Source organism: Anas platyrhynchos, chromosome 1 (genome assembly GCF_047663525.1).
Source record: "Anas platyrhynchos isolate ZD024472 breed Pekin duck chromosome 1, IASCAAS_PekinDuck_T2T, whole genome shotgun sequence".
NCBI classification, from domain to species: Eukaryota; Metazoa; Chordata; class Aves; order Anseriformes; family Anatidae; genus Anas; species Anas platyrhynchos.
This window is the reverse complement of record NC_092587.1, coordinates 78,428,924-78,447,142: the sequence shown is the minus strand read 5'-3', so window position 1 is coordinate 78,447,142 and position 18,219 is coordinate 78,428,924. Positions and strand designations below refer to the sequence as shown.

The following is an 18,219-nucleotide window of genomic DNA, read 5'->3' as shown; positions in this document are numbered from 1 at the left end:
GTGTTTGGCAGCAGCACTCTCTAAAAGATGCTGAGGAGAGATAAGAGAAAGTGTTGGGGGTAATTATTTGAGACCACTTCTTCTTTGCTTAGTGACTCTCATTCATTAAGCTGCTTAGAAAGCTGCTACTTCAAGTGACATGCCCAGTGAAAGCTACCTGCTTTCTCAGGATTTACCCTTCCTACTATTCATATCCCCTATCCAAGACTTAAGCTCATTGCTACAATGAGGTCCTAAGCCCTTCCACCTCCATGGCAGACAAATCCAGAACTTCATGGAAGATTTAAAGCAGACTTTTGGAAAGCTGAGAGATTCCTCCAGCATAAGACCATAAAAGGGCCCATGACATAAAAGTCACACTTTTGTCCTCTCATACTATTTTGCTGAATGCCAACTGCATACAAAAGGGAAGGACCTCAACATCATCCATTAACAAAGTGCATAATTCAGATGTAAAATTTCATATGGTAATAATGAATTTACTAGGGCTTTTTTCCTTTCTGCATCTTCCTGTGTGGTTCTTCCCTGCACTTTTGACTTTAGATACTGTTTAATGTCATCTCCACTGTCAGAATAGATGATCATCCATCACTCTGGAGATCCAGAGGTGTTAAAAGAAAAGGAATAGTAGCTGTCACTGAAGCTGACATATTGCTGTTAAGATAGCACTAAGACTTGCTTTCACAGCTCTTTCCCATCCACAGCTACTTTCTGGTTATGAATGGAAGTATCTCTGTTTTGGTTACCTTGAAGGGGCTGGGAAATGGTCACAACTAATACAGGGAAGTTTATCCAATGTAGTTAAAGAACAAGTTATCAGCTTGGACACAAGAATCTACTGATATTTCTGAAAAAGCCAAACAGTTTTAAATGAGAGTTGAACTACAAGGTGTTGCTTAGGGTAAACCAGATTGTTGTTGCTATCTTTCCTAGTTAGTTAACTCTGTCAACACTGACCAAAAATGAAAGAGGTCATGGAACAGCACATGGAGGAAATGGAAACCTCAGGAAACAGCTGCATAGAGTGAAAAAAGAGAGGGTGAGAGAAATGGAGGAAGAATCAGTTTCTTCAGTCATTTGGCAGTGGTGACAAAATGCCTGCTCTCAAATAAAAATTGGCAGTTTAGAACAAAGCTGACAAATTGGGTAAAATAATTACTGAGGTCATTATTCAAATGACTCTTGAACACTGACGGTTGTGGGGCATAAACCACCTCCCTAGGAAACCTGTTTCAGGGTTCGACCACCCTCACAGCAAATAAATTTTTCATTATATCTAGTCTGAACCTCCCTTGGTGCAGCTTTGTGCCATTTATGCTTGTCCTGTCATTAGTTAACAGAGAGAAGAGGCCAGCACCTCCCTATCCACTTCCTCTCAGGAAGTGGCAGAGAGCAGTGAGGTTGCCTGTCAGCCTGCTTTTCTCCATACTAGACAACCAAAGTGTCCTCAGCCTCACCTCACAGGGCATGCCTTCTAGCCCATTTACCAGGTTTTTTGCCTTTCTCTGGATGATTTCAAGGGCCTTAATTTCCTTTTTATATTGTGGAGCCTAGAACTGCATGCAGTATTTGAGGTGAGGCCACACTGACACTAAATATAGCGGGAGAATCACCTCTTTTGACCAGCTGGCTATGCTGTGTTTAATGCACCCCAAAATGCACTTTGCCCTCTTGTCTGCCAGGGCACACTGCTGGCTCGTGTTGAGCCTGCTGCCAGCCAGCACCCCCAGATCCCTTTCTGCTGAGCTGCTCTCCAGCCACTTGTCTCCCAGTCAGTGCCTGTGTTCAACATTACTCTGTCCCAGGTGCAGAAGAACATTTACTTATGTTGAACATCGTGTCTTTGATGATTACACAATGCTCCAATGTACATAGATCCCTCTAGAATACCTCTTGTCCCTCCAGAAAGTCAACAGCACTTCTCAGTTCAGTATCATCAACAAAGACAATCAACCTTTTCTGTTCTGGGCAGGGGACAAGACAAACTAGCAGAAGATTGACTAAATTAAAGGAATAGTTGAGGACAGAAAGCTGAAGACCACCCACACAGATCAAATGGGAAAGCACTAATGGGAAAGACATTTTGGAAGTTAAAAATATAAGCTAGGAACACAGAGCTGTAAAATAACAGCTGTACAGCAAGGCAGAACAAAGTTTTGTTCGGTGGTGAATGAAAGGTGGCTGAATGGAAAGACACCGTCTGCTTTATCAGAAATAGGCTCTGCCAGGCCATAAGCCAGTACTGCTTCATGTGGAGAAAGGACAGATCGCATTCCACTGAGATGGCAACACAGCTCTGTTCCACAGGCGAGCGTAGCAATCTTCAAAGTAACAGTGAAATACTAGATGTTTTAAAAGGATTTCCCACTATACTGATGTTGTTCCCATAACACAAGCCAAGGAGTAGGAAGGCAGCACATCAAAATACATTTGCATGGGCTTGGAAACAGACATCTTCTGTACTAGATAAAGTTTTCTGCTGCCTGTAAAGGCAACCTTTGGACTGCTAGTCCATGGAAAATAAACTTCCTGCAGCACCTGGACCAAAGGCAGGATGCTGGAAGCAGTCATTGCCAGCAGTGAATGAAAAACAAAACCCACATACATTTCAATCCTGTAGGAATGAACACACAGGTTCTGTTCCAGGGTTCAGCCAGACCACTTCCATTTCTTCCATTTCTATGAGCACATTTGACCCTACAGTTTAGGATTACTATGATTGTAGTGGTACACCAAGTGTAGAGCACACACGTTAAATATACTATGATTCAGACTAATTAAATTGTACTTGTATGCACTTTTGTTCAGAAGTACACCTGATGCAATGCAAGAAAAGTGTTGCTATGGCTATTGCAAGGAGTTAGTTATTCATCTGTTAGTGGCCTTTCAACTTGGGAGTGAGAGCTGTTGACATTCAAAGGACCGCAGACAAACCATAAGTCACAAGATGCAGTAGCTCCACAAGCTTGCTCCATAAGCTCAGGAGCTGACAACATTCTATGCACTTCCTGACCCTTCCTTCTCACCCATCACATTTTGTAACAGCAGGGACCATAGCCTTTGCTACTGTCTGCCTTTCTGCACTCTTCTTTCTGACAGCTCAGTGTTCCTCACTATCACAACTCCAGGCACTCCTAGATTTTTCTTTCAAGCTGCAGTAAATAACAAATGCAAAGTATTGACAAATTTCAGGTTTTCATTTTACAGTCTTAGAAGCTCTTCAAAACCCTGTGCATAGCTTGGAACAATCCTGAAGCAGTATTCTGACCATCATCTTTCAGTGAAGCGGCTGACTGCTCTATGATTCACTAGCTACTACTCACATGCTCCTCGGGGACAAGATATTGGCATGCTGGAATAGAAGGCTATCTGGCTGAGCTTACTGATGAGTTTCCTACTGACTAACAGCATTCATATAAGAAGATTGTGTAGATCCCTTCCTGCTACGTTAAACATTAATTTGTAGACAAGCCTGATAGTTCTTTCTATTTAAACTCCTGATTTATGATGGAAGTCAGGCTTCCTAATCTTTGCAAATGTTATGCTTTATTTATCTAGCATTATTATTCCAATATGCTTATTATTCTTGTGTTATTCCATATTACTATTCAGAAACTATTTCAGTGGAATCCAGATTGTTTTCTCACACAATATATGTATCAAAGGTGGAAGCATTCACTGCTTGTGTAGTGAATCAGTGTGTGATACAGATTTGTGAACGGCATCCATTGACATCTGCTTGAGATGCAGCATATCTTGCCTCTTGTCACCTTTAGCTGTTACCTCTACTTTTTATTTTTATATCCAAGAGTACTGCAAAGCAGTTAGATGTGAATGAAATTTACTTACATCATAAATAGGGAACCTGTCTCGCACCTGTTTTAAGTAGTTACCAATGACAGCAAAGCACTGAGCCTTTGAGAGGAAAACAAAAATCTTACTTAAAATTGAAAAGGAAAGAGTCTACAGAAGACAGTTTAATCAATATAATCTGCCAATGTGCTGCAAACTGGAACAGATCCTTCTCCTCACTACTGGCTAAAGAATAGAGACAAATTTTAAAGGCTATGGACATTCTTTTAATACTAGTAAATGATGTGTTACAGCATTTTCACCATGATCAGACACAAAAGAAAAGTCAGACTTACCGCTGGATGAACCTTTTTCAATCACATGTGTGAGACGCAGGAGTAAGAAAGAGAGAGCTGTGGAAAAGCATAACAGGAACTAACCAGTTAGGAGACAGAACAGGCACCAAGCAGCCAGCAGTTGCAAAATGGCTACGGTAAGACTGGAGCAGTTTGCCTCTGTAAAACTTAAAGGGACAGATTTATGCAAGCACACAGGGGGGAAAGCCTGTGTAAGAGCATAATTCTCCACTGGGAAAAGGCAGGCCCCAGTCCCGGAAATTTTTAAGCATGTTCTTAACTCTAAGCATATGAATACTCCTATAGACTACAGTCTGCGTATTCCTGTACAAACAATTAAGCATGTATATAAAAGTCTGGAGGTCTGTATTTACTGAAATAGAAAAAGTTACCGTGGAAGACAGATGCTCCAACATAGTGCTTGTTACAACTTTATTGCAACAGGAGTGTGCTATGGTCGTAGTTACTTCCCCCTCTGGTGAGATAATCTAAGCACGGTATAGTGTTAGAAGACATATTAGCAGTCTAGGAAAAAAAAAAAAAAAAAAGTAATTGAGATGTGTCCCCCACCCCTCCCCAATCTCAATTTGTTGCAATAAACATTGCTCATTTAGGCATTCTAGTATTTCTAATTTATTCAGCATAATATCCATAATAGGCCCCTAATCACACTGAAGTAATTCTAGAGCACTTTGGGCTGATCAAAGTAAGTGAAAGTAACCTCATTTACTGAATTATACTTCCCATCTGTATATCCCCTATTAATGAATCACAGACATCATGCACTCAAATGGTGTCAATATTTTTGAAAGGAGACCAGAAACACCTCAACGATAGGGTGCCTTCAAATCCTATAAAAATGACACAACTTTGTAGGCTTGCCATTGGCAAAGTGATCTTATGAATCCACATTCTCTGCTTCAACTTTATGCTCTTTATGAAAGGAATGATAAAGTTTTCCTCACCTGCAGCATTCAGTGACGTTCATGGATAAAATGCATTTCTCTTAAAATGACTTAGACAGGAAGAAGACTTTAAAATCAGAAGTCACCAAAGATGAAGTTTAATTTGAGTAAGAAAGATATCTTCCCAAGCCCTGCCCCTTCTCCTCCCCTCCCCTCTCCTTTCCATTTATATATGCACCAGGAAGTATCATCACAGCATGGGTGCATAGAAAAACTGGAGCTGTATAGAGTGTCCAGCCCTTTGTGCACTGCAAAGACTAGACAACGTACCTGAGGTTTTCTTTTGGAAATACCAGGAGGTGTCATGACTGGGAGTCAGTAGGGTATTTCTGCAGCTATTCTTTATGAATAGGCAACAAGTTTGAACTCAGACTTGCTCTGAAGTGGCTGTTCTATACAACTACATGGATACAGCCATTGGGTTCCTGATGGGATTTATTTGCCTCTATTAAATAATGTATGTAATTAAACACTGACAGAATTGAAGCCTGGATTTTTACATATTTTCCCCTATGATTAGAATCCAATTTCTGCAGTTTCCCCAATGCCATCCTTTCCTTCTATCACTGAATTTATTCTGTATTCTGCTCAGGTTCCCACAAATAGGAAATCAACATTAGGGTCTATTTGAGATATTTTATTTTGTAAAAAATCTTTAAATATATATCATCAAATAAAACCCTGAATATGCAATAACTCTGACTTGCACAGAACCCATGAACCACTCATTTGTGATTGCCTCCAGATATGAGAGGCTATGACCTTTTCAAACATCTTAGCACCAATGGAATTGTTTTGCAAGTTTCATTTGTTGCAGTATGTTTCAGGAAACATGTTGATTTTATTTTATTTTTTCCCCCACTAATTGAAATGTCTTGAAGTGTTGCGAGTAGTTTTTCTCTTAATTTGTATTTTTTCAGTCATCACAATGAGGTTGATATGAGACTCCAGTTCCCTATGCTTGGTCCCAGAAGTTTATACTTCACATTTTGTGTAGCTGTGTGGCTTGTAGCCTTTTTACAGTATGCCATTAGCATGATTGATTACATATTGTTAACATGTCATGAAGTGTTGCCAGATGTTGGAGAATTGTTATTTGACCTGGTGCTCACCAACACGGAAGAGCTCATTAAAGAGGTCAAGACTGAAGGCAGTCTGGGCTGCAGTGACCACATCCTGGTTAAGTTTGTGATCTCAAGGAATACAGAACTGGCAAAGAGCAAAGTCAGGACCCTGAACTTACGACGAATGAGCTTCAAGACCTGTTTAAAGATCTAGTGGATGAGATCCTGGGGAACACTGTCCTTAGGGACAAAGGGGCTGAACAGAGCTAGCAACTCTTTAAGGATATTTTCATTAGAGCGCAAGAACTATCCACCCCCTATGTAAAAATGTGGGCAGGGAGGACAGAAAACCAGGATGGCTGAGCAAAGACCTGCTGGGCAAACTGAGGCACAAGAAGGAAATGCACAGGCAGTGGAAGCAGGGACACATGGCCTGGGAAGAGTGCAAGGATGCAGTCTGGATGTGCAGGGATGGGATAAAGAAAGCCAAGGTACATATGGAACTGAGCTTAGCAAGGGATGCAGAGAATAACAGGAAGGTACGTTGCTTAGAAAAGAAAGGCCAAGGAGTGTGTAGCCCCTCTGATAGATGAGAAGTGTGAACTGGTAACAACAGGTATGGAGAAGGCTGAGTTACTCTGCAATTTCTTTGCCTCAGTCTTCACTGCCAGTCAGGTTTCCCAAGTCTTTTGTTTCCCTGAGCCCATATATGAAGGCTGGGGGAGCAAAGTCCCTCTAATGGTAAGCAAAGAGTAAGTTCGAGACCACCTGATGAAAATAAACATGTACAAGTCTATAGGGCCTGATGGCATGCATCTCAGGGTCTGGAAGGAATTGGCTGATGAAGTTGCTAAGCCTCTGTTCATCACATTTGACAAGTCCTGGCAGTCAGGTGAAGTCCCTAGTGACTGGAAAAAGGGAAACATCACTCCAATTTTTAAAAAGAGAGGAAAGGAGGACCCAGGGAACTATGGACTGGTGAACCTCACCTCTGTACCTGGCAAGATCACGGGGCAGATCCTCCTGGAAGCAATGTCGAGGCACATGCAAGACAAAGAGGTACAAGGAACATCCGAGACAGACAACATGGCTTCACCAAGGGTAAAACGTGCCTGACCAAACTGGTGACCTTCTATGATGGAGTGACTGCATCAGTTGACAAGGGAAGACCAACCAATGTCATCTACCTGGATTTCTGTAAGTCCTTTAACATGTTCCCACATGACATCCTGATCTCCAAATTGGAGAGAGATGGATTTGATTGGTGGTCCACTCAGTAGATAAGAAGTTGACTTGAAGGTCACACCCAGAGTGTGGTGGTCAATGGCTCTATGTCTAAGTGGAGGCTAGTGACGAGTGATGTCCCTCATGGGTCTTTCCTGGGACCAGTACTTTTGATTACCTTTATCAACATCATAGACAGTGGGACTGAGTGCACCCTCAGCAAATTTGCAGATGACACCAAGCTGAGTGGTGCAGTTGATACAATAGAAGGAAGGGATAACATCCAAAGGGATTTGGACAAGCTTGAGAAGTCACCCAGGTTGGGGCAATTCCAGACATGAGGACAGTCTGGGAGAATAACTCACTGAGAGCAGCCCTGCAAAGAAGGACCGCAGGGTTCTGGTGGATGAAAATTTTGACATAAACTGGCAGTGCATGTGTGCAGCCCAGAAAGCCAACTGCATCCTGGAATGCATCAACAGAGGAGTTGCCAGCAGGTCGAGGGAGGTGATTGTCATCCTCTACTCTGCCCTTCTGAGGCCTCACTTGGATTTCTGCATCCAGGTCTGGGGCCCCCAGCATAAGAAGGATGTTAGAATGGGTCCAGAGTAGGGCCACAAAGATAATCAGAAGGCTGGAGCACCTTTCTTGTGAAGAAAGGCTGACAGAGCTGGGGCTGTTCAGCCTGAAAAAGAGAAGTCTCTGGCGTGACCTCATTGTGGCTTTTCAGTAGTTAAAGGGACCTTATAAAAAAGATGGAGAGCGACTCTTTGCTCAATCAGATAGTGACATGACAAGGGGGAATGGCTTTAACCTAAAAGAGGGGAGATTTAGATTAGAAGGTAAGAGGAAATTCTTCACTCAGAGGGTGCTGAGGCACTGGAATAGGTTGCCCAGAGATTTTGTGGAAGGCCTATCCCTGGAAGTGTTCAAGATCAGGTTGGATGAGGCCCTAAGCAACCTGATCTAGTGGGTGGCGTCCCAGCCTATGGCAGTGGTGTTGGAAGTAGGTGATCTTTAAGGTCCCTTCCAACCTGAGCTGTTCCATGATTCTGTGTAAATTAAAATTGAATTCTTAATGAATATCTGTGTCTGAATTTGCTTTGTCTTATACTCGAGTCACTTCGGAGCAGCAGCTTTGAAGGCAGTGTGCTTTGGAGTGAGATTGGAAAGAAACCATGTGCCAAACTGTACACCCAGGAACAACTTTGAAGATAGGGTGGGGTGATGGGCATTGAACACGTCAGTTAGAACCTGAATTTTGCATTTAATATTACACAATGCAAACATTATTAATGGGGTAAGAATTCATGTAGTCTGTAATCAATTAATGGGAACAGGTTTATCGCTTCAAGTCTTTTTAATAATAGAAATTCAAAGGCAATCTCTTAAGAGGACTTTATCTCCTGCCACTAAAACAAAGCTTTCTTATGAGGCATTCGTATAGGTGGGAAGAATTTACCATACAGGGATAAGAAAATGTGACAGGAAATGTTTCAATGCTTATTTTAAACATCTCTGGGTGAGGTTGCAGATAAACAGAACTTAGGAACTTCAGAGAGTTTGAAACTTCTTCCTTTCTGACTGCTCTTTCCTGCTGCATACCCCTAAAAAATTAGCTATCAAAAGATTTATTAGCTGGAGAAGGAAAAAGTTTTAAAATATTTTTCTTCATTGCTTTAACATGAAGCAATTTGGAGTGTGTGTGTCCCTAGACATGAAGACAGAATAATATTCTTCCATGACACAACTATGCTTAGATAACACAAATCACTTTAAACTATAGCTTATTATAGAGTTTGGTTAAATTGTTTAAAAACTGGATTTGTGCTCTCTTGAGTACATGTAGATGCAAGAATTTGGTTATTTAAACATACACAGTTTTTGCAGTAATAGAGCTTAAAAAATGATCTTTCATTTTATCAAATGTTATCACATCCCATATTTTATGTTTACTTCACATATATATGTTGATGTCTGGTGTGCAACTTCCAGCAGCCAGGACATAAGGCAGTGCTTTGTACAAAACCGTAGGTGCTATTTAGTATACAGATGGTGATTATGTGAAAATGCCTCCTCTTCAACTGTCATCATTTTCAAAGGCAAAAAAGGTTTCTGTGAAGACTTTTGGCTGAAATGCAAAACAATAAAGAAGGAGATAAAGTTGATAGCAACAGAATTCTATTATGTGCGAAAGGAAAAGTGGGGAAGTAGAAGAAGCAGCCTTATGGGGAAAAAAAAATAAAAATAAAAAAAAAAAAATAAAAAAGGAGAGAGAGAGACTATAGAAAAGATTTCCTGCTTAGTGAAGACAATAGGCACTTGCTTGAAAAAGCAGAGCAGAGCAGGCAACAGCAGGAGAAATGTTTCCAGTGGTTCTCACAGAATTGGAACACAGAGTTTTCTTTGGCAAATAAATTAGCTGCAAGAGCCAAATGTCTTCAGAAACAGCTTATCCTTTGGTAGCTGTCTTTTGCTTAAACTCTTTATAAAAGCATTTGTAAAGCACTGTGAAGCATGGAACCATTCCAAATGCAATCAGTTAGATAAGGCAGTGTCTATTCTGATTTAGCCACTTGTTCTAACAAACTTAGTAATTTAAAGCTCTGTTGAGAAGAAACCTCAGGCTGCCTGCTGTACGGCAGGAGGTCATGGATTAGGTTGTTACATGCAGGCCAAGTGGTTTAGCCACTCAGCCAAGATGCAAAGACCAAAGGGAAAATCCTGCTCTTAGATCTGCAGAGCTGATCTCATATCCCCAAATCTATGAAATCAGAAGGCAGGTCTTCCACTGCATGTTTTTCTTCTGCCTTCATTCCTGGGAGAAAGCACTGAGTGGAGAAATAGAGTTTGTTTGCAGGGAGTTTCCGTGCCTTTTTTCTCTATTTGATACTTGATGGGAGGAAGAAAGAGGATGAGGGACAAGAAACATGACTTTCTAGCATTCATAGAATCATAGAATCATAGAATATCCTGAGTTGGAAGGGACCCTTAAGGATCATCAAGTCCAACTCTTGACACCACACAGGTCTACCCAAAAGTTCAGACCATGTGACTAAGTGCACAGTCCAATCTCTTCTTAAACTCAGTCAGGCTCGGTGCAGTGACCACTTCCCTGGGGAGCCTGTTCCAGTGTGCAACCACTCTCTCTGTGAAGAACCCCCTCCTGATGTCAAGCCTAAACTTCCCCTGCCTCAGCTTAACCCCGTTCCCGCGGGTCCTGTCGCTGGTGTTAATGGAGAAAAGGTCTCCTGCCTCTCGACACCCCCTTACGAGGAAGTTGTAGACTGCGATGAGGTCTCCCCTCAGCCTCCTCTTCTCCAGGCTGAACAGGCCCAGTGCCCTCAGCCGTTCCTCGTACGTCTTCCCCTCCAGGCCTTTCACCATCTTCGTAGCCCTCCTCTGGACACTCTCCAACAGTTTCATGTCCTTTTTATACTGTGGTGCCCAGAACTGCACACAGTACTCGAGGTGAGGCCGCACCAGCGCAGAGTAGAGCGGGACAATCACCTCCCTCGACCTACTAGTGATGCCGTGCTTGATGCACCCCAGGACACGGTTGGCCCTCCTGGCTGCCAGGGCACACCGCCGGCTCATATTCAACTTGCTGTCTACCACGACCCCCAGATCCCTCTCTTCTGGGCTGCTCTCCAGCGTCTCATCGCCCAGTCTGTACGTGCAGCCAGGGTTTCCCCGTCCCAGGTGCAGGACCCGGCACTTGCTCTTATTGAACTTCATGCGGTTGGTGATCGCCCGGCTCTCCAACCTATCCAGATCCCTCTGCAAGGCCTTTCCACCCTCATTTGAGTCCACAACTCCTCCAAGTTTGGTGTCATCAGCAAACTTGCTCAAAATACCTTCTATTCCTACATCCAGATCGTTTATAAAAATATTGAAAAGTACCGGCCCTAAAATGGAGCTTTGAGGGACCCCACTGGTGACCGCCCGCCAGCCTGACGCAGCCCCATTCACCATAACCCTTTGGGCCCTGCCCGTTAGCCAATTGCTCACCCATCGTATGATGTTTTTATTTAGCTGTATGGTGGACATTTTGTCCAGTAGGATCCTATGGGAAACCGTGTCAAAAGCCTTGCTGAAGTCCAAAAAAATCACATCAGCTGGTTTCCCTTGGTCCACCATACGGGTGATCTTATCATAAAAGGAAATCAGGTTAGTTAGGCAGGACCTACCCTTCACAAACCCATGCTGTCTGGGACCAATGACTGCTTTGTCCCCCAGGTGCACCTCAATAAGTTCGAGAACCATCTTCTCCATGATTTTGCCAGGCACTGACGTGAGACTGACAGGCCTGTAATTGCTAGGGTCTTCTTTCTGACCCTTCTTGAAAATCGGCACAACATTTGCCAGCTTCCAGTCTACCGGGACCTCTCCAGACTCCCAGGATAGTTGAAAAATAATTGAGAGAGGTTCCGCGATGACGTCCGCCAGCTCTTTCAGCACCCGGGGATGAATCCCATCCGGACCCATGGACTTGTAGGGATCCAGGTGGAGTAGCAAATCCCGCACACGTTCAGGGTCGGTTGGGAGTTTGTCATCCCCACCGTCCCGGTCCTCCAGCTCAGGGCACCCTGGGTCCCGAAGCCCATCATCGGCATTGAAGACAGAGGCAAAGAAGGCGTTAAGCGTCTCTGCTTTGCCTATGTCATTGTCTGTGAGGAGACCTTCCCTATCAAGGAGCAGCCCTATGTATTCTTTAGTTCTTTTTCCATTCACATATCTAAAAAAACCCTTTTTATTTTCTCTCACAGACACAGCCAGCTTCAACTCTAGGTGTGCTTTAGCCACACGAATTTTCTTCCTACAAACACGAACAGCATCCCTGTATTCTTTCCATGTCACCTGGCCCTCCTTCCAGTAGCGAAACACTCTCTGTTTCCACCTAATCTCCATAAGAATGTTCCTGGTCAGCCACGCCAGCCTCCTGCCCCGCCTGCCTGACTTGCGATATTTAGGAACTGCCTGTTCTTGTGCTTCTAGGAGGCATCGCTTAAATTCCACAAGAAAGAGCTTTTCTTGAAGGACATACGTCAAAGTTCCCAAATAGTTGTATTTTAAATCTATTCCTTACAGGGCAATGATCTAATAGAAGAGGAAAGTCTAATGGGACACACTGGTTTATGAGAGAAAATTAATGACTGGCATGGAGCTTATATGCTGCTGTTTATGTCCTTGTTTGTCAGCTACCAGGAACACAGACAAATAAGTAAAATTTGAGGCCAGTCAAAACCTGAATACAGGTTGCCAGCTTAGCACTCGTCTTCCTGCTGTCAGTTGTGCCTCAATTAGCAAGAAGTCAGCAGAGTCATGTAAACATTTTTCTTTTATTTTTTTTTTCTTTTATGCTTTCTATAAATTATGAGAGGCACCTGAAACAACAAAAAAAATTGCTAAAGTACCTTTACATATAGTTTTTTGGAAATAGAGGATCCTTGACGTTCCTTCCAACCCAGGCCATTCTATGATTCTTTCCAATAATGGAAATGGGCTGATGCTTGGGGTAACGCATTCTGTTTAAATGTGCTGAAACTGTGCTGAAAAAGAATTTAAAGAACACACGTGGAAAAAAAAAAAAAAAAAAAAAAGGGTTATCTGAACCAAGATCCTCAAGCGCAACTTATATGAAGATATATACACATACTTAATTTCACATAATGCAAAAACTATAAATGATGACATAGTTTGCGGGTGTAAAATGATGTCTGGAGATTTTATAGGATTAGAATCTTAATTTTCTACTTGAAAGAGAGCTTCTGTGAAAGTATTTGATATTCGGATATATAAAGATTCTAAAAATTGTAATGAATCCAACACTACCCTAACGAGTGGAAGATATCTTTTCAAAATGGATGGGTAACAAATAAACTTTTTGTTATTTTCATATGCATCGTAACTTTCTCTGAAATGGAGAACTGTGGTATTATTTCTTCTTTTTAAGATAAGAATTTTCATCTAGTTTATTTCTGGTTTTGTTTGTTTGTTTGCTTGCTTGTTTGTTTGTTGTTATTGTTTTCAGATGCAAGATGGAATGAGTTATTCTCTCTTTAAAGATGGAAATCCATAGAAGCTTTGTTATATATTGGAAGGGACGTAGGAATTCACCTGGATCTTATTTATTTATTTATTTATTTATTTATGGTTTATTTTCATTTAGATATGTCTACCGTTTCATGGAAAAAAGAGATTGGTATCCTTGTCAGACAAAGCAAGGGACTAGCTCAGAACACAAGGACTGCACCCTCACCACATCTCAGAAGACCACATTTCTGTCTTTACAACATGCACACAGTTAGAAATACAGAATATGCATTCCCACTTTGCATATTCTAATTTCCACCACTTCAGTTTGATCAAATCCATAGGCCTGAAAAGAAACAATTGAGTATACACAACTTCAATCACCTTGCCAGCTCCAGGTAGCATGCAAGTCAATGGAAAGACTCCCCTTGGAGTCAGCCCTCAAGCCAGGCAAGAGTACGTGTTTTTGGCATAACAGTTCCTCTATTTCGATGGCCAAGATACAGGGATGATAAGGAAAGTTCTGCAGGTCTTTCTGTTTTCCTACTCAATTAAACAGTCCATATTTGGAAATGGAAAATAGCCCTATTTAGAGCATTTTGTAAACAATGTTAGTTACAGGCACTTTTTCCCCACTGTCTATATACAATTATCTGCAACACAGTTATGTTCAGGTCAAGAGACAACTTATTTAATTCTGGGTTTAATGCCAGATCGAACTGCTTTAACTCACCATTGCAAAGCAGTAGTACTTTACAAGCAGTTTTAATGTGCATGTCTCTACAATGTTGTGAAGAACACATCTAATTTACAAACATCAGATCAGTAGTCTGAAAACCTAAGCATAGCCCCAGGCAGTCAGAGACCACCCCTGAAGCCCATGTAATTCCATGTCCCAAATAAGCCCAATACAATTTCATGGGTTGTTGATTTTCAGTTAGGTAAGGCAGTACATCACAGGAATACCCAGACAAGTTGTAAGCAGACAGGACATCTGTGTGGACACAGGGCTTACCTTAGAGTACACCATAGTCCTGACTGCTCTTCAAACCATGCTTGTGTATACACATCCAGAGAGAATGCAGATACTTCTCGCAAGATGAGATATACCTTGATCTGCTTAAGGATGACAGATTTAGTGTTTTTAATGAAGAATCTTACTCTTGAAGCAGGTTTCGAAATAAACTGCTGAAATTTTGCATATTCCTTTAGCGTGACTACTAGGTGATTCCTCAAAGGTATTTGAGTAGTTGCTCTACTCTCTTTAATCACACCAAACAGGAGCTTACACTTCAATTGTCTAAACTATCAATTAATTACTGTTTATTAGTAGTAACCTAGTCCTTGTACTCCAAACTAATATCCAGGGTACAAGGCATTCTACAGACATAAAAGCCTGGTGTATCAAATGACAAAGATTCAAGATTGTTGTTGTTGCTGTTACTTTGTTTTGTGTTTGTTTTTAAGAACAATCGGAGTTACCTTCAGTAGGTGGTGGTAAACAAAGTGACTTCATAGAATCATAGAATCATAGAATCATAGAATATCCTGAGTTGGAAGGGACCCATAAGGATCATCAAGTCCAACTCCTGGCACCGCACAGGTCTACCCAAAAGTTTAGACCATGTGACTAAGTGCACAGTCCAATCACTTCTTAAATTCAGACAGGCTTGGTGAAGTGACCACATCCCTGGGGAGCCTGTTCCAGTGTGCAACCACCCTCTCAGTGAAGAACCTCTTCCTGATGTCCAGCTTAAACTTCCCCTGCCTTGGCTTAACCCCATTCCTGTGGGTCCGATCACTGGGAGAATAGGTCACCTGCCTCTCCACTCCCCATCACGAGGAAGTTGTAGACCGCAATGAGGTCTCCCCTCAGCCTCCTCTTCTCCAGGCTGAACAGGCCCAGTGCCCTCAGCATCTCCTCATACATCTTCCCCTCTAGGCCCTTCACCATCTTCATCAGCCTCATCTGGACACTCTCCAACAGTTTAATGTCCTTCTTGTACTGTGGTGCCCAAAACTGCACACAGTACTCGAGGTGAGGCTGCACCAGCACAGACTAAAGCAGGACAATCACCTCCCTCGACTGACTAGCAAAGACACCAGAAAGCTTAGAAGCAGATCCAGCTACAGAGCCACTGCTGCCAGAATACCACTGTTTTGCTTTTTTTAATACAAAACAAAACAAAACAAACTGGTATTATCCAAGGGATTATGAATGCATCTAGGGTTTTGGGAATCTTTTATGGATGACTGTTCTCCATTTTGTTACCTTACTGAATCATCCTGGTATTTGGTGGTTTGGATACATAGGCGTGGAATTAACCTTGTCCTCTCTCTTCTGTAAAAGTACGTAGAATGGTTTGTTTCAATGTGACTTGTTCTATTTGAACCAAAAGGAGACGTTTTATGTGTAGTAGTTAGAAAAAAGAAAAGGGGGGGGGGGGGGGGGTTAGGGCGGAGAGGGGGGGAAGGAGGAAGCAGGGAAGAACTGGAGCTACAAAACCACCATGGAAATATATGCAGCTGCTTTGGTTTTCACCCAGTACTCCATGGCATACAGCTTTAAATCAGGAAGTGAAAAACAAGTGTTCAATACTTCTCCTCCCACTTTACAATGATCTAATGGGAATGTTCACTCCCATTAGGCTACAGAGTAAATAAGAGAGGAGGCACTGGGGTGAAAACGCTATTTCTCATGTCAATTCTCTATAAATTTTCAGGGGAAGAGTTATTTATACAAAACAGATTGTTATGAGTCACAGCCTTTTTTTGTGAATGTAGTCCAAAGTATTATGGTGCCATCCTGAGAGATACAGGTACAGAATATATTGTCAAGCAGAGGTTAATGTTTTTTTTTAAATTTTCTATATTGTGGGCAAATGCCCCAGGTGATAAACACACCATAGCAGCTTTCTAGCAGCTTCCCAGTAGTACAATGCATCTGAACTCTTGTCCTCCTCCTACTTCTCTGCTTTTCAGGCTAAGTTTTCTAGAGTTTCTGAAGCTGTGTCTCTTCTGTGAACTGCACCTGAATTTGCTGAATACTTCAGGGATCGTGGAATTACATTTTTCATTACATTTACTATGCTCAAGAACAAAATCCCAGTCATTTGGAGACTTCTGTTACATTAACAAAAGAATATTTGCTATGGAGAAAACACCTTGAATGGGCCAATAAAGTAATAATTTCATCTATGGTGGCCTGTGATTCTGGGAACCTCTCTTCTTCACATGCCAAAGTCTAGCTGTACAAACCCGTTCAAGGTGAACTGCAAGATGTTTTTGTTTCTTTCTGATTTGTCCATATGTTTGCTCTGGGCATTGTGTGTGTGTGTGTGAGATATCAGGATTTGTGATTTCCTCTGATTTCCTCACTTGCCTAACTCTGCAGTGGGTTTAAGGTTTACTTAAGGACATGCTGACCAGTTAGAAAAGTTTGTTTGAGCTAAATTTTGTCAATGTGACTGGAGAGTGCCCAGAGTCTTTCAGAGCAAGTCTCTCAGGAGACAAAAGGGCATTGTTATTATTTATGCAAGCACTCACAGCTCATTTCTGCTGTGTCCCTCAGTCTTTCACATCTGATATGATTACACACTCTTGATGTGTCTCTCCTGGTTCTTGGCATGTGAGGCTCATTGTCCATCAAAGGTGTCAATAATCTCACAATAAAGCCCTGCCAAAATAACTATTTTTCTCCTTTCTGCTGCATTCATCTATGCTTGTCATCTTGTGTACAGCTGACTTATTCTGGTTCTTCACACTGAAGATGAACCACTTTCTGTACCCTCCTTAGGGAAAGGTGTAGTGACTTCTCTGTCATTCTAGGCACTTCAGATGAAGTTGAGGGAAGGCAGTGCAGGATTTAGTCTCCTTCTCAACTTACTTGCCTGTGTGAAAATAGCTGTTCACCTTTTGCTTTAAGGTAGTCCAATGAGCTTGGACTAATAGCAACACTGAGAAGGATGAAAAGGATGTATGCACATGGAGGATCACAACATCTGTTATAATAAGCTGTAATTTATTCTACCTGTGAATGCATACCTACATCCTTCCAGTGCAGGTTGTTGAGAGCTGTACATTTCTCTCATATTTGAATTGTCCAATGTTCCTGTACTCATCCACCTATTAGGGATCAGGGATGCTTTGTATCTGCTTCCATCTCTGTCGCAGCATCAAGCAATCAGAGCAAACTGTTGTCTATTACTGCAGTCACATTAGTTTATAGTGAAAATCCAGATCAGCATATTTTATGCATAATAAATATCACATCAATGGGAATGAACAAATCATGGTACTGTTCCTTGTATGGGTTGATGTAGAAATAGTGAAAGCTATCAAACTGCACTTGTGTGTGAAAAAGACTGAATACAGGCCTCTGGCCACCTGGAAGAAACAATAAAAAACTGTCTTGAAATTTCAGTCACACAATGCATTGAAGCTGGAGGGGGATGTCTGTCTCAGTCATCATGGACAGACTCCTGGAAAGGTGTTAGCCTGGTTCAGTGGGTGTTTCCTCAGTGGAGTGCCAGCTCAAGCAGACTGCTACTTCTTGTGTCACCAACAGATGTCCAGGGGCTTGTCAGGTGAGATGGTAACGGGAGCCCAGTTAATTTTAAAGGAAATCTTTTAACAACCCTGCTGAGCATTGCAGTTCAGTTAGCCATGCAACTGCACAACAAGTCATCTGAAAGGAGCGGGATTGCTTAAGCCAGAACTGCTGCCAGAAGAAATCTCAGTGGAGTCATGACATCAGGAAGAAAAGTGCGCTGGAGGCCACAT

The 18,219-nt window shown here is 42.1% G+C and overlaps 1 long non-coding RNA gene across 1 annotated transcript in view; it reads right to left on the bottom strand.

The window, feature by feature from the left end:
• The window catches only part of LOC119714168 (uncharacterized), a 55,847-nt gene extending 50,609 nt beyond the window's left edge, over positions 1-5,238 (bottom strand). The window contains exons 1-3 of the long non-coding RNA XR_005261273.2: positions 5,114-5,238; positions 4,541-4,673; positions 4,149-4,205 (exon numbers count right to left, since the gene is read on the bottom strand). This is a non-coding gene — a long non-coding RNA (uncharacterized lncRNA). The remainder of the gene's footprint in view (positions 1-4,148; positions 4,206-4,540; positions 4,674-5,113) is intronic.
• Between the last annotated feature and the right edge of the window lie 12,981 nt (positions 5,239-18,219).